Source organism: Ovis canadensis, chromosome 12, assembly GCF_042477335.2.
Source record: "Ovis canadensis isolate MfBH-ARS-UI-01 breed Bighorn chromosome 12, ARS-UI_OviCan_v2, whole genome shotgun sequence".
Lineage (NCBI taxonomy): Eukaryota > Metazoa > Chordata > Mammalia > Artiodactyla > Bovidae > Ovis > Ovis canadensis.
The window spans coordinates 67,681,069-67,706,224 of NC_091256.1; positions in this window are offsets into that span (position 1 = coordinate 67,681,069).

Below are 25,156 nucleotides of genomic sequence, written 5' to 3' on the forward strand. Positions count from 1 at the left end.
ACTGAGCTACTGAACTGAACTGAACTGACTTGACTTCTATGGGCTTCCCAGTCAGCTCAGTGGTTAAAGAATCCACCTGCTGATGCAGGAGGCACAAAAGACACGGGTTTGATCCCTGGGTTGGGAAAATGCCCTGGATTAGGAAATGACAACCCACTCCAGTATTACTGCCTGGAAAATTCCATGGACAGAGGAGCCTAGCAGGCTACAGTCCATAGGGTCACAAAGAGTCCGACATGACTGAGTGCGCACACTCACACACACACACACACACACACTTGACCTCTATAGTTTGAGTTCTGGTGTTTTAATTCTATGACCCAAACCTCAGCTCTCTGTTAGCTGGTCCCTCTGTGTGTAAGACACCATTGTCTTTGGGTGGGGAACTCCAGGACTGTTGTGTTGTTCTTTGGGATCCAGGTGGCAGGCGGAGTGTGTGAAGATGAGGAAGAAGCTGGCACTTCCCCCACCTTGTTTATTAGTGTCCTGGAAGGGCCTTCAGAGAACTGCTACTGGAGAACAAGGAACCCAGAAGGGCGCCCTTCTCTCCAGCCAGGTGGGAATGAGGTTAACTCAGAGTGTTGATGTCACATCATGTTTGGAAGCAACAAGAATGATTCTATTGGTGAAAAACAAAAAAAAAGAATATCTCACTCGTTTATTTCCTCATCAAGCATTTATTCAGTGTCTCCTGTGTGCCGGGCACTGTGTCAGTCACTGAACTTGATGGGTAAAGTGTTCCCTTCACCTCTTTTTGTCATGAGCACTTTATAGACCAGGGGGAAAGCAGGTTGTGAATGGAAGTGCCCAGTCATCATTACCCTGATGGTGCGGTGGAACCGGGAGATGGGTGCCTAAGCCTGCAGAAGAAAGCCCAGATAGCTGACCTTAGACTCTCCCGTTCACCCCGTACCTACCGTGTGCCAGAACTCCACTATCGACAATGTCATTTCTCCCTCTGGGGAAGTACCAGTCTTTTGGGACCGGGTTTACCAGGAGTGGATAAAATAATTTAAATGGTCAGATATTACATTTCTATGGAATACCTGTCCTATCTTAAGGCTTTATAGGGATAATTTAACTCAAGCTTCATATACCCATATATCATAAACATATGATAATATATATCATACCCATTTACAGATAAGGACATTAAGACTCAGAGAGGCTATGTGACTTGCCCAAAGTAGACTGGGGCAATTCTTGTCTGCAGTGCCACTTGTAAGGTGGGGCATTGGACAATTCCACCTGTCTTTCTGACCAATAGTCCAAATAAGCTGGTTCTTTGCCTCCCTGCTTCTTTTTTCCTAGGGACCTGCCAGAAGTGGCCAGGAATACTGCCAAGGGCGGCTGGTCTTGCACAGCTGTATGGAGGAGCTTTTGAGATGTGCTGTCAAGGAACTAGGGTCCCTTCCTGCCCTAGGCTCCTTCCAGCTTCCAAACCCCAGTGCTCTAGGGCAACCTTGGGTCCCTGAAGGAGGTCCACAGTGCGAAGCCAGTCATGCTTCTCATTCCCCTCCATCCTCACCTCCAGTCCTGATGGCTCCAGAGAATGCCTCATGGCTGCCTGGTATGCCATCTAATATCCCCAGGAAATAGGATATCAAGGTGCTTACTGTCAAGCATGTCATCAGTAAATCCTGCTTCCTCACTCCTAGCAGGATGGGGGTCTGGCTGGCTGAGCCTGAGGTTGTCCTTAACAAAATACAGTAAGTCCCCTACATATAAACCTTCAAGTTGCAAACTTTCAAAGATGCGAGTCTGCATCTGGTTCCAGCAGGGAACCAGAACCTGTGCCATTAACATCAGGCCTGAATGAGACTGCAGCTTGCCCTCCATCTCCTATTGCTGACGACCCTTTGGCTCTGGCATCTCCCACTTTGTCTCCCTCCTCCAGCCAGTAACTCTTCTTGTCTGTTCATGGGATGCCAGCCCCTGTATGCCAGCTGCTGTACTGTGCTACTCTACTTTTCAAGGTACTGTACTGCAAGATTAAAACTGTTTTATTTTTTGTTTTTGTTTGTTTGTTATGTATTATTTGTTTGAAAAGTATTATAAACCTGTTACAGTACAGTAATATATAGCCAATTGTGTTTGTTGGGTCCCTAGGCTAACTCTGTTGGACTTAGGAACTTGCTCTCAGAAATGACCTCATTCATATGTTGGGGGCTTACTGTATTCAGTTCTCACACCTTTGGAAGCCCACCCTGGATACTTCAGGGCCCTGCTTTTGAATCATGCTTTGGCCACATTGTTCCTGCTTCCTGAATGCTTCTTCACCATTGAAAACCTCCCCCTCCTTCAAGGCCTAGACCGGACACCACCTTCTCCATGCTGTCTTCCCCACTCCTCAAGCCAGATCTTGTCTCTCCATCCTCTGCACTCTCCCAAGCCAAGGATCCCACAAAACAACGCAGCACAGTCTGCACTATGTGACCTCTCATGACAGACAGCAGGTCTCCCTGTGCCTGGAAACTCTGTGGCAGCAAGGACCAAGTGTTAGCCTTTACTTTTTTCCCCAGCCCACAACTGTTGCTTTATAAAAGCTTACAGAGTATAAGTGCATGAAGAGCCAGACAGCAAAGCTCATCCCGCTTGTATGTGGATAAGTCATCCAGGATTAATCCATGGGCATTTCTTAAGTGTCTACTATGTGCCAAACATTTCATGTGCTCAGAACACAAAGTTGAATAAGGTCCTTCTTTGAGAGTGTTCAGTCTACCTGGTGAGACATACAAGTGAACAGACAATTCCAGTGCAGAGGCACTGAGGAGGCAAACCTAACTCAAAGTGGGAGACAAGGCGGAGAGGGAAGAGAATGTTGTTGAGGGGACTGTTCAGAGCAGATGCTGTGAGAGCTGCTCCAGCAGAGAGTGCTCTGGGTCCCGCCTGTCTCCCTGATACCCCTGCCTGACTGTCCCTGTAGCCTGCTTGCCTCTCCCTTCCTGCCCACATACTCTTGACCAGATACCTTTCTTGTGTGTTGCAAAGGGATCTGGTCACCCTTCACTACTGGGAATGGAAGGACAAACTGGAGGAATTTATGAGAGAGCACCGGTCAGCAGAAGGTCAGTCAAAGAGACCCAGTCCACCCTCCCCCAGCCACTCAAAGTATGGTCATGGGTCAGTATCATCAGCATCACCAGGGAGATTTTTAAAAATGCAGAATCTCAGGCGCCACCTTGAACATACTGGATCCAGAAGTCTCCTTTTAAACAAGAGTCCCAAGTGATTCATAAAAGACTAAAAGTGGCTCAGAGGGTAAAGAATTTGCCTGCAATGCAGGAGACTCAAGTTCAATCCCAGGGTTGGGATCCCCTGGAGAAGGAAATGGCAATCCACTCCAGTATTCTTGCTTGAAAAATCCCATAGACCAAGGAACCAGACAGACTACAGTCTGTGGGGGTTATTATTGACACTTGAAAGACAGTGGTGAAATCCACACCTTTATTTGTTTATCTATTTGGCCACACAGCGCAGCATTCGAGATTTTAATTCCCTCAGACCAGGAATCAAACCTGTGACCCCGGGAGCAGAAGGGAGGAGTGTTAACCACAGAACTGCCAGAAAGTCCCTAACCCATAGCTTTAAATTAGCCTTCTCTGGACCAGATTCAGGGTCCTTTTTCATAGGAATGGGGGCTGGGGACCTCTCTTGTGTACTGGCTACTGAAGAGGTTTGTATAAGTGAAATTGACATGTAAAGCTGCTTACCAGAGAAGAATGAGAAGGAGAGACACACAGGAGGAAAACGGGAGCTCTCACCCTTTGCTGGACCTCAGTTTAAGTGATCTGATGAATTTCAGGTTAGTTGTTGGAGGAAAGATGTCTCCTGTCACCCTCGGCCCCAGTGTCTGCCTCCTGCTGACGGCTGCATCTCAGCACTGTCGCCCTTGCCTGCAGGGCCGCAACCCCAGGAGGCCTGGGACTTTTGCTGTGCCAAGACTTGCCTACTGGGTCTGCGGATTCCATTCACCCTGGAGGAGTGACTCAACTGCCTTGGGACAAGGTGAACAGGAGAAGCAAGCCTCACTGTCAGTCACAGATGCTGCCACCTGGCATCTCAGAAAAAGTCAGGCCTGACAGTGGACACAGCTGTAATAAGCAGGGTAATTGCATTTATTGAACACTTCCTGTGACCAGCACCGTGCTAACATTACACACATTCTCTCTAATGACCTCAACAACTCTTCAAAGCAAGCAGCATCACCTCCCTTTTAAAACAGAACAAAGGAGGCCGAAAGAAACAAGTCACTTACACAAGCTCTCACAAATGGCAAGAGATAGGCTGGAATTGGAACTCAGAGCTGTTTACACCAGAGCCTGCAGTCTTTCCACTGCCCCAGCTTCCTTGGCACAGTGAGCATTGCCTGCCAGGGATGGCAAGTCCTTTTGCTGAGTCCCTGACTGTGGGATCTCTACAGTGGAGGTGGTACCTAGGACTGAGTGAGAGCTGCGTGGGAGCCATCATCTCACAGGAGCTGCCTATCAATTCCCATGGCTTCCTTCTAGGTCAGAAGCCAGCCCACCAGCTTCTACCTCAGTTTCCCTGTATTTTTGAAGCAGGCTGCCATACATGATAATTAATTACCTCACCAGTGCTGAAGGGATAATAACAGTATAGCACTTGTGAGGCAAAATGCAGTGTCCAGTATTATTATTTCTTCTGCTAGAAATCCCTTCTTCCCTGTAATGGAGAGGAGGAAACAGTCTCTGGGAAGGTGTATTGCCAAGTGCTGTGTTTGGCACTAGGCATGCTTCCTGAATGAACACACAAATGAAAACTCCAGAGCTTGTTTGACCCCACTCCAAGTTGCCCTCCGTATACACACTCTGTCACTCACATAAAATAGGGCAGCTATGCAGTGAAAAACACTGAGGGATCACTTCCCACTCCTCCACAGAGCACACTGTGCTCCCATTCAGGGATAAAACAATTCATTACTTTTTAATTTTTTTAAAGTAAAACAGTAGGTGTGTCTGTTGTAGGACATGTAATTACTCAGTTGGATTTTTATCAAGTAGAAACCCAAGTCAAGTTTTTGAAAAAAGTCTCTACAAGAGTGTTAATGTTAATGACATCAACTGAGCTGGGGTTTCCAGAGGGCATAACCTGTGAAGGTGGAGAGGAAACCTCTTTAAGATCTTCCATGTGGAGTCTTTGCATTGGTTTCTGGGAGGCAACTCTGGGTGGTGGGTGGGAAAAGAGGAGGAAAGGCTGGACCCCTTAGAACACAGAGATATGAGTCTGGGGGCTTTATGCCCCCAGAAATGACGAACACCTTTGGTTCTCACCTGTCTGACATCTGAGCATCTCAACTCGGAACTCGGGGGCAGGGACTCTCCCAGCATCTGTCTTCTTCCAGCACTTGGCAGAGAGAGACTCTCGGAGGCTGAATTGGACCTCCTGTGCGCATGTCATTATGCTGCTCACATGCCTCCTGGTCCCTCCAGCCCGACCCATAGCCCCACCTCCTCTTTTATCCTCTCCTGTCTCCTGAGCCCAGTCAGCCAACAATAATAGCATCAGGTGACTCAGAGTGTATGGAGTACAGGGAAATCTACATAGGTACCAGATGGAGGTCAAGAAGTTCAGCTCATTGATACTGTGACCTCTGCCCCAGCAATATTTCCTGTCTCCAGGTGCACAAAGATGGTTACTTCATTAACCCCTGAGACCTGTCACAGCCCATTTGGGAATTTCTTTTTTTTAATTATAAAAATATGATAACTCATTTACAGGAGACTTGGAAAGTACAGAACAAATTTACATGTGTGCTGTGTGCTGTGCTTAGCCGCTCAGTTGTGTCCGACTCTTTGCAACCCCATGGACTGTAGCCCACCAGGCTGCTCTGTCCATGGGGATTCTCCAGGTAAGAGTACTGGAGTGGGTTGACATGCCCTCTTCCGTGGTATCTTCCCAACCCAGGGATCAACCCCAGGTTTCCCACATTGCAGGCAGATTCTTTTCCATCTGAGCTACCAGGGAAGCCCCACTGTATATTACAAGTGTTTGTTTGGAGTAGGTAAGACTTTTAGTTGGAGTTTCAATATCAAACTCTCAGAAATTAACTGAATATACAGAGAAGTAGAAGAATATAGTAGACCTAAAAAGCATTATGAACCAATTCGACGTAATTAAGATTTCTCCATTTTTACACAACAGTAGGATACAAATTCTATTCAAATTCCCATAGACTATAAGCTAGGAGACACTGCAACACACCCAGAGACAGAAGACCGGGTACAGAAATTTAATGGTCTAGAGGTATTGAAATCATACAGAGCCTGTTATCTTATTATGCCCACCGGGACCCAGGAGAAAGGAGCAGTGACCTCACAAGAGACTCAGCCAGACTTACCTGTGAGTGGCAGTCTCTGGCAGGGGTGTGGGTTGACAGTGGCCTGCCGCATGGTCAGGGGCACTGGCAGCTGCGGTCCTGGGAGATGTGGTGGTGGTTTAGTCGCTAAGTCGTGTTCAACTCTTGCGATCCCATGAATTGTAGCCTGCCAGGCTCCTCTGTCCATGGGATTCTCCAGGCAAGAATAGTGGAGTGGATAGCCATTTCCTTCTCCAGAGGATCTTTCCGACCCAGGAATCAAACCCGGGTCTCCTGCATTGCAAGCATATTTTTACCGACTGAGGGAAGACCTTAAAAGTTTAAAAAAGTAAAGAGGTGTTGAAATCATACAGAGTCTTTTATTTTATTATGGGGATTTCTATAACTTTAGGATCTTGGTATTCCAGGTCCAAGAGTCAAATCCAGGACATGAAGCCTGGCATGTGCTGCTGATCCTACCATCTCACATGGAAGGGAGAAAAAGAAGAGAGAGAGGGCTTGCATCTGAACAAATGGAGGGAAATGGAAGTGGTTTTAGCCTAGGTTGGCATTTTGTGAACCCAGAGAGTTGGTAAAGAAATACATTTTCAATCTTATAATTGTTTATTTTATTATTCAGTTATGGTTTACTGAGCACCTACTATGTACAGATACAGTGCTTCCTACAAGAATAAACAGTCAAATACAAAAGTGTGATAAGTGATTCTCTGAGCATGCCCAAAGTGGTGGGGAAACCCAGAGAAACATCTGTGTAATCTCTGAACCAGGGAAGACTTCCTGGAGGAGATGACAGTTGAGTCAAATTTCAAACGACAAAGTTGGGAAAGAGCATGATAAGTTCAGAAAGTGCAATGGAGAGAGGGATAAAGATGGGAGAAGAGGGAGATGGGTCTAAAGATGTACAGAGGGTGCAAATCATTAGAGGCTCATATCCTCAGCCAAGGGTGTTAACATGATTTTAACAGGGGACCAGTGACAATCTGAATATGGGCAAGTGTACAGTCAGGTTTATATCTTGAAAGAAATCACCCTGAGCATGTACCATGAAAGCTGGATTGGAAAAAAGAATGAATTAAATGTTACTCAAATAATTCAGATGAAGATTGAAGATGGCTGGAACTTAGGTAATGACCTGGAAATGAGGAGAGGAGGACAGAATGGAAAGAAGTGAAGAGGGAAAGAGATCGCACATGGTTACTGAATAACTGGGGTGTTTCTAGAAAGAGAGAATGGCCAAGAGAAGTTTCCAGTTTCAGTGACCCATCCACCACTATAAGGCACAAGGTGAGAGGTGCAACTGTGAGGAAAAGATGGCCGATCAGGACGTACTGAGTCCGCAGTTTGAGGCGTCTGGCCGTCCAGATGGAGGTGTCCACCAAGCTCCCCCATCATCCCATGCCCAGTTCTCAGGAGCCGTGAGAGGCAGAAACAGAGCCCCTCCCAGGAGCTGACACTGCACAGCTGCACAGATTTGCTGTCTTTCGTGTGGAAAAGCTGGCCGTGCTGAGGGGTATGGGACCGCTCTGACTCCTGCAGAGCGGGCAGAGGCTGTTTATTACCCAAGGCACTTCTGCCCCCTTGCCCGGACTCCTGAATGAATATGGAGATTCTGTCCTTCACTCAGCACTGTGGCAATGACAGGTGGCAAGGGGGTAAGATTGCTAGATAAAAGGACACCCAGTTACATTTGAATCTCAGATAAACAGCAATTTTTGTTTAGAATACGTGTGTCCCAAATGGGCTTCCTGGGTGGCTCAGTGGTAGAGAATCGACCTGCCAGTGTAGGAAATGTGGGTTCAATCCCTGGGTTGGGAAGATCCCCTGGAGTAGGAAATGGAAATCCACTCTAGTATTCTCACCTGGAGAATCCCATGAACAGAAGAGCCTGATGGGTTACAGTCCACGGGGTCACAAAAAGTCAGGCATGACTGAACAACTGTGTATGCACGCAAGTCCTAAATATTGCATGGGACTTACTAAAATTTTCTTCATTGTCTATCTGAACTTAAAATTTAACTGGGGATCCTGTGTTTCTATTTGCTAAACCTGGCAACCCTGCAGGCAGGATTCATGTCCACATTCTGATCCTACTAGGCTCAGAAGCTTAGACTTGTCCTAGCAGCAAAATAAGCACTTGGGGTAGCCCCGGCCAGATCTGCTGGCCCCGTGGTGTGCTCTTCTTACCCAAGGAAGCCTAAGAGCTGTGCCTTTGCTTGTGCGTGCTGGGGGATGTTGACCTTCCACCAAAGGGCATCAGTACAGTGGACGAGCACGGTTGAGGGCTCCTACTGGATCCTCAGTCTACATCTGGAGAAAGAGATGGATGGAAAGATCCACACACAGTCACCTTGGGCAAGTTACTTATCTCACCGCTTCAATTTCCTCCTTAGGAAAATAGAGATAATAAAATCCTTGCAGACTTGTGAAGACCCACTGCAATGACTCAGGTAGAGTGTCAAGTGCAAAGTGAAAGTCACTCGGTCGTGTCCGACTCTTTGTGACTCCAGAGACTGTAGCCACCCAGGCTCCTCTGTCCATGGAATTCTCCAGGCAAGAATACTGGAGTGGGTTGCCATTTCCTTCTCCAGGGGATCTTTCTGACCCAGGGATCAAACCCAGGTCTCTTGCGTTGCAGGTGGATTTTTTTTCACCATCTGAGCCCCAAGTTCATGTCCTCCACAAATACTCCTTACCTGCCCCGCCCACCTGGTCTGCAGGTGGCCATCCCCACCCAGCCTTATCTACCTGTGGCCGACATGGACAGGGAGGAGACTCTCCACGTCTGGCATCCTTATTCAGCAGTCACCCTGACTTTGACCTCTGAGTCAGCGCAGAGACTGGTGCTGCAATGGGAAAAGTGATGTGCTGACTTCAATAACCAACTCTGTGTTTTTAGAGCTGTGAGTCAAAGGAGGGGCTGTCCTAAGTGTCGCACTTCTCCCTGAGTGAGGATAAGCTTTGTCACTTAATATCCATTGGCTGATAGCCTGTCACTCACCCACAAAAGGAAGTTTCTACACACCTTCTCAGTGAGGTCAGTGGGTATCCAGGCCAAAACCCCATGAATTCAGAGACATGGATTCTAACCAACTCAGAAGACACCCCAGAAATCCTTTTGCTGGTGCCACCCGAGAACCTTTTGAATGTCTCCCTGTGCCAAGTGACCCTGGGCTCCCAGCTGGCTCGGGGCTTTGCGACAGAGGAGGAAAACGGTGTGTCCTGCAGAGTTTGGGTCTGATTTGTCATTGTCATCAGCTCCCATTCATATTCCCTTTCAGTTCTGAAATGCTGCTTCCTGCCAGGCTAGTCACCACTCTTTTCCTGCAATCAACACGCTTACTTCTGATTCCATGTCTGCATATCTCCTGCAGGCTCCCATCTCCTGAGAGCCAGCACAGGCTGTGAGGCATCCGCTGAGTCTTGGTACCCTGAGGTCCTCACCTGTCTGAATTCCTGAAGCCCCGCATCATCCACCAGGAGCCCTTAAGCAAAATCTGCCTTGACTCACTACTTCACTATTTCCCGCAAATGTCTTGTCCCCGGATTGTGAGCTCTTGGAAGGAAAGTCAGGATATGACATTTCTTTTCAGTTCTCTTTAAGCCTGCACTTGTTCTGGCTCAGGATGTTAGCACATGACAGATGATTAAAGAACAAATGAAAGAATAAAGAGTCAGCACCAAGGACTTCCATTTGTCCAGAGACTTCATGGGGCAACAATTAAGCATAAAGGAGTCCTGCTCTGTGAGATTTATAAGCTGAGACAGACAAGGTGAGTCTCATAGGAAAAGTAGATGCTTTCAGAAGGATGAGTAGCTGCTGGACCAACGTTTAAATGTTTACTTTATGCAGAAGCAGAGGGGCAAGCATATTTGAGACCCTGGAAGAATAAATAAAGAAGAGAGTCTTGAATGTGAGCTTGTTCGTTTAGTCAGTCAACAAACACTTTTAATTGCCTCCTATGAACCTCCTCTCCAGGCCCAGAGCTGAGGGCATTCAGACAAATGAGTCAGGCTTCCTGCCCCACAGGGCCTCACAACTGAGTGAGTAAAGACTTTTCCTTGGTGGGATTAATCTAGACGGTCTTCCCAGGAGGTTAAATGTCAAGATTTGCTGGTATAGGTGAGGGGAGTGGAAATGGAAAGAATGGGGAGTGGAATTGGGAAGAACTGAGAGTGAAAAGCTGTTTGGGGCATGCTAGTCATAAGAAGCACCAATTGTATAGTTAGCATTGGTTAACAGAGTTACAAAAGAGGCACCCAAAGAACAAGAAACCCAGAAAATGCATCAGGAGACTTGACGTTGCAAAGCATGAGGCATGATTAAGGCTGGGAAGTGCAGAGGCGCCTCGCCCTCTCACTATCTCACCCTGGGGCCCAGCTCTGTGGATTAACAACGCTGTATGCCTGCCCTCTTCTCCATCCTGGCTCCAAGAGGGAGTGGGAGGGGTGGTGTGATGTGTGGGACCTAAGGGATGCTAAAATGGGCCCTCCATTCAACGGCCAGGGAGCTGGGTGATTTGTGTGTCCAGCCTGGCCAGGGAGAAGGTGGAGAGGGAGGGCTCCCACCTGGAGAACATTTAAGGAAAAGGAGAAACGGTCAAGGAAGAAAGGCTGCGGACCCAGGGATGAAGGCTCATTGTCTTTTCTTTATACCACCAGACAGTTCTCCTCCTGAGCGCATCTCTTTAAAATGGAATAGATGGCATAGTTCGGAATGGCAGCTCTGGCCTAGAGCTGGACCCCTGGAAACACATCCCCAACTCCATCAGATTCCATTCTTTATGCTTGAGCCAGAAGCCTTCCCATCAGACTTAAGCCATCAATCTTGCCTTTCTCCATCACAGTACACCCAGTCCCCATATGTGGGTCATGCATACACACACACACACCCTGCTGGCCTTACCCCATTGCCCTTGAAATTAGGGGAAGCTGTGATGCTGCAGATCAGGTGACCAACCAGCCCCTTTGAGACAGTCCCATGCAACCTGGGATGGCTGATCCCCCTAAATCTGGTCACCCCAAGGCTGAGTACTCCACGCACTGGGGATGCTCAGACTATGATGTCCTTGCATGACAGCAGGCAGCCTCCCTGAGCAGCCCTTCCTGTGGCTGTCCCTGCCTTGTGAGGCTGCCTGCCGCCCTGGTCTTCTGGGTCCTGCTTCTCTTACCTATCCCCTAGCAGGGAGCAAAGCACCCGGACACCCGGCATCAATTTGCTGGGCCTCGGAGAACCTGTCCTTCTGTGATGGATTTTTTAATTGGATTGTGACAAACATTTAATACCTAATAGAGCTCTTACCAGCACAGTTAATTAAGAATGTGACTAATCTAATTCAGTTGGAGCTCAGAAAGAGAGAAAAGAAGGGAACGGGGAATGGGGAGCAGGATATGGGGAGACGGGGGTGGAAAAGGACTGTTGAGCCTGCTTTTCCTTCTGCTGGGTGAGGGGATTCTAGACACATAGCGCAGGGAGATTGCACCAAGTTTGCCAAGGAGAAGCGAAGCATCACCCAGTGTGGCCAGGAGAACAAGGACCCTCTTCTCAGCTTCTTGCTCTGTCCCACTGTGCACATTGGCTTGTCAGCACAGACTTGTTAGCAATGCATGGAGCAAACGGACCTCTGTGGATCCCCTAAAGTGGTACAGGCAACTACAGAGTGTTCCAAGCCTCCTTCCCGAACCTGCCTCATTGAGGGTGGCCCGGCTTGGCACCGCCCACTCAGAGTCATGGACCTTTCACCTTTCCTGAATCCCAGTGTCACGCAAATAGCAGTTGGAACACAAAGACTGTGTTCATAACTCCTTTGAACTACACTGGTACATTCACAAATGTGCAGCATACCCATGCTCCCACGCGCACGCTGTCTACACAGGCATGCAGGTGTCACTGTGAGTATACACAGCAGAGATGCACACACACACACACACACACACAGCACACACATGGCACAGATGAAATCGCCAGTGCTGATGTGCAAACACAGCACAGCCACAAACACCCGGGGGAGCAGGATCGGCATGTGGGTGCCCTCCTGTCTAAAACAGAAGCTTGTCTCCTGCCGGGCCTTGCTGCTATCTAAGCGGTGATACCCCACCATCCTCCTAAGGTCTAAGTGCCTGCTTCCTTGAGAAGACCCAGCCGTAGCTGTTAGACAGCTGTCACTTGCATTCTGGCAGGTGACCTCATGCACAGGGGTGTGGAGGGGGGCTGGGTTCCTGGGTGAGTGGTATCACTCCGGGGGATGACAGGTGTCCTGGAAACCCTAGATGCTGTCGACACCACATCCGATTGTGGGCAGATGCCAAAGGGAAGGCTGAACATCAGGGTTAATGCTCAAGAGTGGCGTGGGGGTATTCATCTCAAAGTGCGTGGTGCCATAGTAACTGCTGGGAAGGAGAACTATTTCCGGTGTCTCTGCAGCAGCACAGCAGCAGGTACCGTGCTGGGCTTTACAAATGTGAGCCTTTCATATTCTGGTCTTTAATGGCAGGTGATAAGATTAGGGTAAGAGAGCTGTGATTTAGCCATACTTGATATCTCACTGAGGGCTCAGCATTGTCTTCTGCATTAATCCCCATGGGAATCCTGCGAGGAGGGTGGGCTAGGCTGAACTACCTTTGACTCCAGAGAGAAAGCCAAGCCTCTTAAACAACCCCTGGAGGGTAGGACGCAGACCTCACCCCTCGACGCTCAGCTGCAGCCTGCTTGATGACCACTGATGGAGACGCCCGGGCAGCTCCTAACTAACCTGGTCAGTGGCCAGCCCATGCACACCTGGCTCTGTGCAGAGGGGGGGACAGCTGGCTGGTCACTCTGGGACTGAAACAATGAGTCCCCTAATAGCACTTGAAAGAGACTGATGATGAGAATCACAGATAGAAAGGCCAGAGGAGGCATCAGCTACAAACGAAAAGAGCTAAATAGAAGAAGCCACCAGGAATTGAGAGGAAGCTCTCTCTCCCTCTCTCCTTCACTTGCTACTCCTCTTATATATGAATTATTCCTTATATTTGTATGGCATTTTCCATCCTCAGAAACTCTCATGTAGATAGCGCTATTCAGTGCTCATATCAGAAGGAACCTGGGACTTCCTTACACAAGGAGTTATGCAGTAGCTAGAGACGGAGCCCCAAGGAGGACCCAGATCTCCTAGATCTCTGTCAAGCACCAGCTCCTCTGTACAGCCACCACAGCCCTGAGAGGCGTCTACCACTGTCCCCATTTTACAGGTGAGGAGACTGAGGCTCTGCAAGAAAGTGTCCCGTTATGCCTGAAGCCACTCAGGTAAGAAGTAGCAGAGACAGACCTTGGGGTTAGGCATGTGGATTCCCAGTGGCATGATTTCCCACTTCTCCACCTTGTGCTTTTTCATTAAAAAGCACACTGTGCTTTCTTTCTGGAGACCCAGAAAGAAGAGGTGAAATGTGGATGGGAATCTACCGGCACTGATCCTCAACTGCCAGAAGGCATATGGAGCTGGAACGCAAAGTCAGGGGGACAGTGTCCACAATGTGGCCAGAGGATACTCAGTGAGGCTCTCTCATGGGTTTTTTCTATTCCCTCTTGGGCTTCTGGATGCCTTTCTTTCTTTCTTTCTTTCTTTCTTTCTTTCTTGTGTTAGCAATATTCAGATTTTAATAATTTTATATAATAACATTTAGCTGTGCAGTATAACCCAAGAAGGTTTATCATCACTCATTTGACAATGTTTACCATGTAACTTAGCATGCTAAATAAGCCTAATTAGTTTAATATCTCTCTTTGAGTTGTTTCAGGGGCCCTCAGAAGCATTCCAGAGTTAGCTAGAGGTCAAAAAATCTTCATCCAGGATATCATTAGAGAAAGATTTTCAAAGCTATTAAAAGATTTTAAAGTACTTTGTCAAGTAGGATCATAGTCACTGTGGAACAATACTTAACCAAAGTGACAATAGAAGATTTTTAAAGCAAATAATCATTATAACAGATTGCTAGAAAAGGTAAAGAAACATTAAGGTCTATTATCAAAAGCAGACCAATAAATATTCAAGAAAAGTTTGTCCTGTCTTTTTTAAAACTATTGATTTATTTATTTTTGGCTGTGCTGCACAGACTTTTCTCTAGTTGTGGGGAGCGGGGGCTACTCTTCACTGCAGTGCAAGGGATTCTCATTGCGGTGGCTCCTCTTGTTGCAAAGAACGGGTTCTAGGGTGCTTGAGCTTCAGTAGTTGCGGCTCCTGAGCTCAATAGTTGTGGCTCACAGGCTTAGTATGTGGGATCTCCGAAGTATGTGGGATCTTCCTGGACCAGGGATCAAACCCATGTCTCCTGCCTTGGCAGGCGGATTCTTTACTACTGAGCCACCAGGGAAAACCTGTCCTTCTTTCTTGATTTGCCTCCTTTGTCCCACCATGCTTCTGCCCTGTAGCTGGGCAGGCAAGTGGTCCTCTGCCATCGTGGTCTTAGTTCTTTGCAGCAGCAGCAGGAGAAACATCCCCTTGAGAGAAGGAGGGTGTGTCAGAGCTCATCCCTCCTTCCCAGCTCTGGGCCACCAGGACACACCTTTCCACCCCAGCTCACACAGGCCTTTCAGTGCAGCAGACAATGTCTGACCAATTGTTTGTCTGACAACTTTATCCTGGGAGGAAAAGCCAAAGTGGTAGGGAGGGGGTGGAGTTCCAGGAAAAGACCTAAGATAGGGCACCGGTCTGAGCCTCAGTCCAGGAGAACAAAACCCATATTTACTACTTACTGCTAAAGCGACCTTACCCGAGTCATTGAATATTTTTGAACTTCATCTATTAACTGGGAATTAAAAATCTCTGCATGCCTCGCTGGGTTCTTGTTGGGGAGAAATAATACATAGGAAAGAGGTTTGAAAGCTGTAAAGGGCTACAGAAATGAAAGGTATATGAAAGGTGTTTTCTATTAAGTAGAATAAGGAAGATCAAGAGTGACAGAGAAAGAGGAGGGAAGAAATCAGAGAACTAGGAGTAAGTGCCAGCGGAAATGAATGCTTTCCCACAGAGAAATGCATTAGGCACCTTCAAATGTTCGTTCTTTTCTAGAGGATTATAAAGAAAGAGCTATTCCTAATGGGCATCAATTATACAACTTAAGAGTTAGCTCATGGCACCTGTGATTCGTTGCTAGCTATCATGGTGACTCTTTCAATTATTTCCCCAATCCAGCCTGATACACACAATCTCTTCTTTCCTACCCTCGGCCATTCTAGAAAGGACAGTACTAAGGACGAGGGAGGTAGAAATGAGGAAGGAGCAAAGTGGTGCCCACCTCCCTTCTCCAGGGAGATGACCTGGGGAAGATCCTTGCGCCTCGCAGACTTGGGTCAACCTGCCGGTGGGAGATTTTGGACCTTTTAAACATCAGATTGCCTTTCCTTCCCTTGAATCTGTCGTTGCTTAGTCACTATGTTGTGTGCAACTCTTTTGCAACCCCATGGACTGTAGCCCGCCAGGCTCCTCTGTCCTTGGGATTTCCCAGGCCAGCATACTGGAGTGGGTTGCCATTTCCTTCTCCAGGGGATCTTCCCAACCCAGGGATCGAACCTGCGTCTCCTGCATTGCAGGTGGACTCTTTACTGCTCAACCACCGGGGAAGCTATACCTTGGATCTACAGAATTAAAATACCCAAGGCGGGGCCCTGGCATCTGTATTTTTTAAAATAGGCCCCATGTCATTCTTATTTACAGCCAGGTTTGAAAACCACTGTTCTGTCTTCTGCCCTCCCAGCCACAGAAACCAGTCTACAGGCTTGGCCACCTTCCTGCCACTCTTCAATTCACACAGGGGTCCTTTCTGGGGGACGTGGTGTTGGAATGATCTTGCCTCCCTGCTTGCCTACCTCTCTTGCTGCTTTCTGTTTTATACGTAGTTTTATTTATTTGTTTGTTTGGGGCTGAATTGGGTCTTCACTGCTGCATGAGATTTTCTTTGGTTGTGGCAAGTGGGGGCTACTCTCTAGTTGCAGTGGGTGGGTTTCTCGCTGTGGTGGCTTCTCTTGTTGTGGAGTATGGGCTCTGGGGCATGCACGCTTCAGTAGTTGTGGCCCATGGGCTTAGCTGCCCCACAGCATGTGGGATCTTCCTGGACCAGGGCTTGAACTCGTGTCTACTGCATTGGCAAGCAGATTCTTTACCCCTGAGCCACCAGGGAATCCTCTCTTGCTGCTTTCTCTCTCTCTCCATTCTTCTCCCAACCCAGAGACAGTCCTGGGAGAAGCACCTGGAAATGGGCTAGCTTGTAGCTGCAGGGCATTGAGCAAAGGGTGATCTCAAAGACAGCATCCGGGGGCAAAGATGGCACTGATGATAAAAAAACACAATTAAACACAATCAGCCTGCAACCTAGGGCCTGGCAGAGAGAGGGAGACCATGTAGGACACCATAGTGGTTTGGGTTGGAGAGACAGACAGGAAATCTTTGTGGGTCCATGGCCTTGCCCTTCCGGGAAGGCAGAGAGACTAGGAAGCACCATTAAGGCAAAAGCATCCATAGCACCTGAGTGTGATGGAAAGCTGTGGTCAGCCGGAGTGACTGGCTGTGTTGCCTCCTGTTTCCAGGATGGCTAGGTGTGCCCCTTCTCCCCATGACTGTGTCTCTCCATGTTCCCAGTGAATATTCAAGTAAGGTGGGCAGTGATCTGGGGCTCAAGAAAAGAGAACTCTTCCAGCTCATTCTGTTTATTTTGCTGTTGATACAATGTATCCTTAAGGGTCAGGGTCAAATAAGGCGGCCCTTCTGGCAGTCTTGCTTAAACAGCCCCAACCTCCATTGCTAGTGTCTGGGAAGCAAGCTGCAGCACTACTGAGGTGGGCTGAAGCTTGCTGGACATCACGCATCCTCCCTGCCCTGTGGGACAGCATGCTGGACCTGTCAGCGAAGACACTGGCCAGATGCCAGCCGTCTGGACCATCAACAGTGTTTACTGAACACCTACTGGGTGCTGGATGCTAGGCCAACTGCAGGGGAAGGGGGAGGGACCACAGTAACAGAAGTCACGATTCCACAGTAAAAATACCCAAGTCCAATTATGCTGGGCCAAATGCCCAGTTATAGGAGCATTCTAGCACAAGGTGCTATCCCCAGCCCTGAAGACAATGTCACAGACTATTATTGACAAGACACGGACTAAAAACAAAGGACTGCATGGGGGTACAGGGTGGTACTGAGGAAAGGAAAGATTGGAGTGAGGCTGGAAGAGCCGAAGTTTCTTTGGAAGGGGCCAGGGTCGAGCAAGTAAGTGTGAATGAGTTCCACGGAAGGCCAAAGGACATCCCTGTGAGGACCGGAAGGAAACAAGCAGAGGAGCAGAGAATTCTTCAGAGGGAGGAGCAAGGCCTGGACTCTGTTTCCAGCTCGAGTTGTTTCTTGCTCCGGTTCCAGCGCTTGCCTGCAAGAGGTAGGGGGATTCAGGTACCAGTCACTGCCCCTCCATTAAATCCGTAGCTCCTCCACCATCCTGCCTGTGGGCACAGAGCGGGAGATGAAGCTCCCCCAGGACTGTGTAGCCTCCTCCTAAACACAGCCTGGCCTTGGCTTTGAGAGGAAGTCCTGGCGGAGAACCACGTAGGTCCCCAACTGAACCCCATTGCCAGCCAGCCAGCTGCTCGATCTGAATGCGGGCCACTCCTCAGCCCCAGAGTTTATAAATAAACCAAGAGAAGTCATTTTGTCCCAAGAGACGGGGATGTCTCTTGAAATACAGAGATATTCTGTCTTGTGCCTCCGTGCTTCCTGAGCTGTTATTCTTTGGCGAGGAACAGGGCTTGGATTGAAGCTGGTTCCCGTTTACAGCTGAGAGTCTCAGCGGGGGCAAAGAGGGTGGAGCAGGGGAGGCAGGAGACACAGACAGAAATGCTTTTGGTTGCGCCCTGATATAATAAATGGGACCGCTAAATGAACAAGAAGGGAAGACATAAGAGAAGCATGACAGAGAAGGCAGGAGGGTGTTGAGATGGGAAAGGGGCAGTGAGAGAAAGAGATATTGACAGAGATGCAGAGGAGAGATGCTGGCAGACTGTCAACTAAACGTCCATGCCGAGACAGGAGAGAGAGATGGGAAGATTAGGAGAAATGTACAAAGGCAGACAGCTTGCAGCAAAGCGCCCCGACTCCTTGCCTCCATCCCTTTTGCATTTCCAAAGCCGGCGCACACACTGAGACACAGAGAGTTGCAGTGAAGGAGCATGGAGGAGGGGAGGGGGCAGGCACAGGGAGGACCGAGTGGGAGGAGGAGTGGAATAAAGGGACACTGTGCACATGGGGTCTGAGTGTGAGGACTAGATACCAGCGCGTGTCTAAAAACAAAATAGCAGCATTATCTGTCTCGTATGCATCCTTGTGTAGATAAACGGCTTTGAGTGGACCCTGGGACAAGACTGTCTGGGTCTAAATGCTGGCGATACCAGCTTCCGGTGGTGCGAATTTGGTGAGTTAGGGAACGGATCTGAACTCTCTGGGATGGGGATCACGTTAGTACTTCTTTATGGGGCTGTCATGAAGATTGAAGCTTCATAGATAGGACGGTATGCACTTGGTACAGTGCACAGAGCAAGACCTCTGGGGGGCTCTGGTGCTGCTGGGGCGCTGCAGCTGTGGACGGAGTGAGGGTGCACACAGACAAATGGGGACAGGAAGGATGGGGGCAGGGAGAAGCAATGGCTGAGGTGAGCCCTCCTTTTTTAGTACAAATCTCTTATTTGGAGTCAATATACTTTTTGTCGTGAGCAATGAGGCTGAGGAGGGAAGAATGCCTTCCAGCAATGGATCAGCCCAGCAGACAGCAAGTAAGCCAAGAAAGAAGAGGAGGAAGGAGACACAGGCCAGTATCAAATAAGACTCTGAAGCTGCAAGTGAGTGAGTAGCTGGCTGGGGATGCCACAGGACCCAGAGGAGGCTGAAGCCAAAAACAGCCAAGGTCAAGCTGGCTCTCCTGGTGGGCTGCTCCAGTAAGAGGGAGCGGGAAGGGTGAGGTGCAGGGGAACAGTCAAAGCAAGACCTGTGAGGAAACACTGCAGGTCACCCCATGGCTCATCTGTCAGAAAGCCCAGGAAGGGGCGTTGGGTAAAATCTGCCATCTCTCAGGCAGCATGCTCCTCTCTCCTGCCATCCGGAGGACAGGCTTTTAAAATTCCTCCTATGATGATGTGAAGGCTTCCCTGGTGGCTCAGTGGTAAAGAATCTGCCTGCCAGTGCAAGAGACTCAGGAGATGCAGGTTCGATCCCTGGGTCAGGAAGATCCCCTGGAGAAGGAAATGGACTCTGACTCCAGAATTCCTGCCTGGGAAATCCCACGGACAGAGAAGAGCCTGGCGGGCTACAGTCCATGGGGTCACAAAGAGCCGGACACGACTCAGTGATTAAATAACAACAAAAGAGACTTAAGCTTGAGATGTGAGACTTAAGAAATGCCCTCCTCTGGAAAAGACGTCACACTCCACTAACTGGATTCAGGAAAGGCACTGAGGCAGAGTCACTGACCGGAAGTGCTTTTTCTGGGAGGAAAGGCAAGGATATAAGAAGCACAGTGAAAGAGACTGAAGCTTATTCTGCTGCAGGGCCTTGCCCTCGACCTGAGGTTGGCTCACCTGAGCTCAGGGTGGGCCAGGGTTAAGGAACCAAGGGTGGAGAGAAGGTTAGGGAACCTTCTTCCATGCTGCCTCACTGACCAGAACTGGCACTAACGCAAAGGTCCCAGCACACCTGAGCATACTCGTTGCGCTTAGTAGGTGCTGTTCTCTGGGTTTTGGTCACCAGAGATGGTTCCTGAATCACACAAGACCCTCAAAGATGGTTTTAATTCCGAGGGGGAAGAAATGCAGGAATTCAGGATCTTAAATCCCCACTTTGCTAAATTTGGCTCTTGGTGCTGGAATTAAGCCTGCAGCAACAAACAGAAAAACACTTCGAAAAAGTGAAAACATATTAATTACTGCCAACGCTCATTTGTGATTATGAATACTATAATCATAGCTATCACTTACTGCGAGCCTCCCCAGGGGCCAGTTCCTTCTACACATATGCTCATAAATCCTCACAATGACCTTACAGAGTGAAGATTAGAATTCCCTGTTCTAGACAAAGACACAGGCTCATAGAGGTGAGGAATGCTCACACTCAGAGTGGCTCAGAGCCTCCACTCTTCCCACATCTAAATCTACCTCGGGTGTCCTTAAGGAGAGGGGATTTCCTTTAATTTCAGATTCTACTTTAAATGTACTTTCACTGGAAAGCAGTACTGCCCTCTCCTGATTCCCACCATCTCCCATGTAGGATGCAGTGAGAGGATCCGTGGAAAGTGTCTCTGTGAACCAGACGTGACCCCGGAACTCTGGCAGAGAGGCTAACCCTTCCAAAAGGTGCTCGCCCAGAGAGCACAGTTCTCCTCCCATGCAGACTGCTGGGACTGCTGAGGGGAGCAGGAAGAGGGTGCAGCAGGGAACCATCCTTTCAAACTCTTGTGCAATAGGAGGGGTGTAGAGCCTGCTGCCCTCCGCCTCTGGAGACCTGCACATTCTATGAGGGTAATACAATGATACGGCTTTCCGCTTCTAATTGTCCAAAAGTTTAAGACCTTATTGCTCCAAGAAGCATTCTCTGTGTGGCTAGAGAGAAAGCCTGCAAAATAACAAAGCCACCATTTCTCTGTTTGCAGCAAGATTCAGGCTCCTCCAAACTCCCGTTCCCAGAAACAATGGATGGGTGTGTGGCAGAGAGGCCACCTGGGCAGGGGTCTATGGGCCTGTGATCTGACCCTGCTTCTCCTTTTCTCCATTCACTTGCGTGACTTCCTGTAGCGTTCATAGCATCCAGAAGAAGGTGTCTTAGTCTCTGCAGGCTGCTGTAACAGGGTCCCTTAGATGAGGCGCCTTTTACAGACAGATTTACTTTGCAGTTTTGGAGGCTGGGAAGTCCAAGATCAAGGTGCTGGCAGATTCGGTTTCTAGTGGGAGCTGGCTTCCTGATTCATGGATGATCATTTTCTCACTGTGTCTTTGCATGATAGAAGGGGTGAGGGAAGTCTCTGGGGTCTCTTTCATAAGGGCAGTAATCTCACATAGTAGAGTTCTATCCTTATGACAGCACCAACACCCTAAGGCCCCACCTCCTAATATAATCACCTCAGGAGTTAGGATTCAACATGTGAATTTCAGGATGTGAACATTCAGTGTGCAAATGGTTTGCTAGAGAGCAAGCTTCCATGCTCTTCTGTCCTTATCTCCTTACTAATCACACACACACACACACACACACACACACACACACACACACACAGCTTATTCCCATAAGAGAGCAAGAAGCCCACAGAGGTCTGATTGAGAAAGATAATAAAGTCTTGTCCTAGAAAAATCAGGTTAATACCCAGCTCCTTATAGGCAATAAGTGGCAATGTGCTACCAATACTGATCAAATTCAGTCCAGAGTGACCAACCTCATAATCACCAGGGCAGAGTGGCTTTCAGTGGAACAATTTTCCTAACGGAGTGACTCTGCTGCCACCACCCTTCTCCAGAAAAGACCCCAAAGACACTTATATTGGCCAAAGGTGAGCCAGCGGAAGGAGCTGAGCTGCCCTTCTCTGTCCTAATCCCTCCAGCATGAGGCAGGCAGTCACACCCCATCGTCTGGACATTCACACAGAGACCGCTGCGGGTGCTGGACCAGCACCTCTCTACCCATCTCCCCCCTCAGCCCAAATGCCTGCAGTGGGAGGGGAGGTGTGAGGATGGGATTGGGAGGCAAAGAGGGAAGGGAGGAGGGGGAATGGAAAGGACAGGCCAGACCGAGTGAGAGCGGTGTGAGAATGCATGGTGGTGTGGGTTTGGGGAAACCCCAGGAGATCAGCTTCCAATGGTGATTAATTTAGTGAGAGAAAATAGATGCTCACTGCCAGCCACCAAGTCTGCGGAAGCTGACAATGAAGCGATCAGCTCCACGTTCAGGCGGCTCCGGTCTTGTGAGAAGGCAATCTCTGAGCTTCGAGCTGCTGCACCAATAGGAGCGTGACTGTGGGGAAGGAGCCACCCAGCTCCTGGAGAGGAAGACGCTAACTCTTCCTACAGCCTGCCTCTGGACTCTGTGGGACACAGGAACCCAGAGATGGCAGGGTGTCCATAGAGATACTGGTGCCCCGCCAGCCCTATCCAGGAGAGTGTACACATGGCATCTCTCTGCTGGATGTGCATGTCAGCCTGACTCTGCTATTGGAGGAAGGGTGAAAATTCATCTTCCTTTCTGATAGACATGATATGCGGGCTCCCAAAATATGAAGCCACTCACTCATTCATTCAACCAAATGTACTTCTACTGTGTTTCCATCCCTTGTTAGGCACTACGGCTCCAACAGTGTGGATAAAATAGAAGCAGTCCCTGCCTTCCCAGAACTTACAGTTTAGTGAGGGAGACAGAAAATCAATCAAGTGATGAATGGATTTCACTCGTCCATCCCTTTAGACGCTCATGGTTCCAAATAATCGAAGGGAACTGATTAGAATGATAAAGCCTGAGGCAGCATAAGACTTCAGTATCATCTACAGCATCATCATTAGACATGTGAGGGAGCCCAGAGGGGTTGCATGACGTCCAAAGTCACACAGGTAGCAAGTGGCAAGGACAAGGACCAGAACTTTAATTAAGTATTTAGCTTAATGTTTTTCTTGTCACAACGACACACCACAGTCCAAAGAGACCCAACATAAATGAAGCGTGTTCAACGTTTTCTGATGTTCTTCAAATACCCACTCTGTTGAATGAAAGTGAAAGTGAAAATTGCTCAGACGTGTCCAACTTTTGCCACCCCATGGACTGTCCATGGAATTCTCCAGCCCAGAATACCGGAGTGGATAGCCATTCCCTTCTCCAGGGGATCTTTCCAACCCAGGGATCAAACCCAGATCTCCCACTTTGCAGGTGGTTTCTTTACCGACCAAGCTATCAGGGAAGCCGTCCTCTGTCTAATGCTCTGAGAAAAAAGTGTTCCATCATCAACTAAGCTTGGGAAATGCCAGCACTGTGTCTTCCTTATAGAGGCTGACAGTGTACATGATCGTATTAAAGACTCTGAGGTCTGTGGATTTATCATTGTCTAGCTCAGTGTTTCACAAACTGCTTTGACCGCAGAAGCCCTTTTATTTATGTAGCACATCTTAACTGCACACTGGGATTCCTCAGGAGCTTTGCAAATCCCAAATAATTTAAAGTTCTGTGGATTTTAGATAGTTGACCTTCCTTTGCTGGCTTTCCCCCCTGTTTTCTTGTGCCAAACAGCCTTGGTTCCTTCCCTCTAAGTTACATTACATCTGAGTCTTCATTCTCCATCAGCTCTCTGAGACTCCACATTTCTGAATATCCTTTTCCCCCTAGAATACTAGAGTTCATCTTTTCTTGAATTTCTTCAATTTGCTCTCGCTGACAAGTTACTTCTTTCTGTCCCTTGGTAATTGATATTCAATCTACTACAAACTTGCTCTTTTCCTAGGTGATCAAGGAAAGCACTTGAAACATCACTACTCATCTTCTTACGTATAAATCACAAATCCAATAACTGACCTGCGACCTTTCTCCACCACAATGTGCTTCTCCACCTAACAGTTCATTCATCTATTTGAACAATACTTATTGAATGCTGATCACAGGTCACACTAAAAGTTACTTGCCCAGCAATTTCTGTCTAGTTAATTCCACTGGTTAGGGAACTTTGGACCATAAAGAAGGCTGAGATTTTGATGCCTTCGAGCTGTGGTGTTTGAGAAGACTCTTGAGAGTCCCTGGGACCGCAAGGAGATCAAACCAGTCAATCCCAAAGAAATAAACCCTGAATATTCATTGGAAGGACTGATGCCGAAGCTGAAGTTCCAATACTTCGGCCACTTGATGCAAAGAGCCGACTCATTAGAAAAGACCCTGATGCTGAGAAAGATTGAAGGCAGGAGGAGAAAGGAGTGACAGGACAAGTCAGTCGGATGGCATCACTGACTCAAGGGACATGAGTTTGAGCAAGTTCTGAGAGATGCTGAAAGACAGGGAAGCCTGGCATGCTGCAGTTCATGCGGTCCCCAAAAGCCAGACATGACTGAGTGACTGAACAACAACAACCCAAGGGAACTTTGGGAATAAGGTTAGGTTCATAAGCTGACCACTTTGGGGCCCGTGAGTTCCATTCTGCCCATGACCTTGAATCCTGGCCAATATTCTCTCAAATAGGTGTCCTTGGACATGAAGAGAACAGGAAAAGATAGTGTAGCTGACCCAGTTCGATTTTTGACCTCTGCAGGGAAAACAAACAAAACCACAAGTCCATGCCCTGGGACTGGAGGCGTCACCACGTAAGCGTGTCTGAATGTCATCCACTGAGTTCTCCCAGGTTCCTAAGCATCTCTGAAGCCATCTCCCTCTGCTAAATTGTGTCATTAATTCATCAGGAAATAGCTAACATGTGTCTTTAATTTCTTTTTACTCAAATAAACCTAATGTTTGTTTCTATTAACGGACTTATCTCTTAATTTTCCTGGACACTGTGGTTCATTTGTGTGGCTTAGAGATTTCATTTGGACCCAAAAGAATGAGGCAAGTGGCCTTAAAAAATTCTCATTGTTTGGCAGTAGGGTTATAAGCAATATGATCCCTTTTGGGAGAAATGGGCTACCACCAGCTGTGTGACTGGGTCTGAATTTTGACAGCATACAGGCATGCCCATAACACACACACACATGAGTATTTTACCATAGGAAGAAAAAAACTAGAAATTGATTTTTTTCTTTATGCGTTTAAGTTTTCATGGAATCCTTTAGGGATTATTTTCATGAAATTTAGCTTA